Source organism: Tupaia chinensis, unplaced genomic scaffold (assembly GCF_000334495.1).
Source record: "Tupaia chinensis unplaced genomic scaffold, TupChi_1.0 Scaffold140464_1, whole genome shotgun sequence".
NCBI lineage: Eukaryota > Metazoa > Chordata > Mammalia > Scandentia > Tupaiidae > Tupaia > Tupaia belangeri.
In genome coordinates this window covers 797,264-799,536 of record NW_006200341.1, presented here as the reverse complement: position 1 = coordinate 799,536, position 2,273 = coordinate 797,264, and positions in this window count along the sequence as shown.

The window sequence follows — 2,273 nt, the reverse complement described above, 5'->3', positions numbered from 1 at the left end:
ACCCGGCCAGGACGTCTGCTCCCGGGACGCCACGCCCGCTCCTGGGCCACCCGGAGCTGCACCCGCGCGCGGCTCTGCAGCCCGTTTTGCAGAAGGGGCTTCGTGGCCCGCTAAGTCTCCACGAACCGCACGTCCCTGTGCCCCCGACTGTCCTCAGCTCAACCCCAGGGCCACGCCCTTCCCTGCAGCCCGGCCGAGCTCGCGGCTCCCCGGCCCCGCCGCCCGGAGTCCGCACAGTGTAGCCTTGTTCCCGCCGGCCTGTGGGCAGCGGCGAGCACGTATAGAATCCAGTGTGGGAGCCGTTGGGGACGTGCATGCTCGGGAGTGAACGTGCATTCCGTTACCTCGTTCCCTGCCCCCGGTTTGGAAGCTAAGAAGGGCGGGGGGAACCATATTGAACGCCCGAGCTCCTAACAGTGCAAGCATTTAACGGATGTGGAAGATACGCTAGGCGGTATAGACTTACCTTCTATCCGGCGCAGACAGCCCACTGGGACCCCCTAACCGGAATCTTTGTGAATAGTCTATGTTCATTGGGACCAGCAGATGGCGTAATGGCTATGTCGCTGGACTGCCATGTAGTCAACCGCGGTTCGAGTCCCAGACCCGGTGGCTTAAATTCACGCCGGGCGCGTGTGTGTGCGTGCCCAAGATCCCGAGAGGAGAATGGAGGAGAAGGGATTGCGGCGTAGCCATCCTCTCGGGAGGTGATTTCTCACTTTCTGTCTCTCTCTTTCTAGCGATTGCACGCATTCTATAGCAAAAACCTCTCAAAAAAAAAAAAGTCTATTTTTATACCATCCATCCAGAAAGATGCTGTGGATTTCTATGGGTAGGGGATCCGCTATGCTGCATTTTAAATTTTATACAATGCCTCTGCAAAAATGCAGCTAAAATAATAAGCGCTGAAAAGATTGTCAACAAATACATAAATGTTAGTCCTTTTTTTTTTTTTTTTTTTTTTTTTAAGAGCTTCTGCCCTGGGACACATGTGCTGGCCAGAGAAATTGACAAAGAGGGAAGTGAGAAATCACCCCTGGAGGGGGGATGGCCTCACCACAATCCCTTCTCCTCCATTCTCTTCTCGGGATTTTGGGCACACACGGACATATGCCAGGTGTGATTTTCAAGCCACCGGGTCAGAGCCCCAAACTCCGGGTGGCCTGGTAGGGAGTCCAGCACGTTAACCACTACACCACCTGCTGGCCCCCAGCAATGTTAGTCTTGGCTGGCAATTTTCTGAAGGTTTCTAATGAAACCCGGATAAGCAAAGTATATCCCTGGGTCTCTTCCTTACTCAAAATGGACCGAGGAATTCGGGATACAAAGTAACACTTGAGGAATCCTTGGGTCTTTTCTGATACAACCGGATGACTGAAACTAACATGTATTGCACAACTTAAAACGTCAAGCTGGGACCAGCAGATGGTGTAATGATTATGTCATTGGACTCCCACGTAGTCTACCATAGTTCGGGTCCCTGATCCGGCGACTTGAAACTCACACAGGGCATGTGCAGGTGCGTGCCCTAAATCCCAAGAGGAGAATGGAGGAGAAGGGATTGTGGTGTGGCCATCCTCCCATGGGGGGGAGATGCTTTCACTTTGTCTCTCTTTCTCTCTCTCTCTCTCTCTCTCTCTCTGTCTCTCTGGTGAGTACTCACCCCCTAGAGCAAAAAATCTCTTAAAAAAAGAAGTTATGGGAGATGAGCTGCCTTCTCTGTCACTGAATGGTGGTCACTCGTGTTTATTCTTTGGGTAGGGCCACTTTCTTTGACACTTGTGACATACATCAAAAATAGTTCGTGACCCACCTTCCTGACAGGCTCCCTCCCTAAGAGGTGATCCGCATCTAAAAATAAAAATGCTCATTATACAGTGAACACAGGATCCCAGCCATGGTCTCGAGAAAAACACAGAGCAGAGAAGGCAGAATTACAGGCTCGGAAACTGTCGAAAGAGCTTTCCAGTAAGACCATAAACCACAAATGCCAAGGAGTCGCAGATCCCCCAAATTCAGCAACAGCCTGGCATTCAGGGCTTGACAGAGAGCACAGATGGGCGAGGTGCAGAGGTTCGATTTCATGACATAGTCAATGATTTCGCTTTTTTATTTTTTTATTTTTTGGGAGAGGTTTTCACTATAGGGCGCGTGCACTCGCCAGACAGAGAGAGCCATAGAGACAGAAAGCGAGAAATCACCCCCCATAGGGGATGGTCACACCCCAATCCCTTCTCCTCCATTCTCCTCTCGGGATCTTGGGCACACATGCA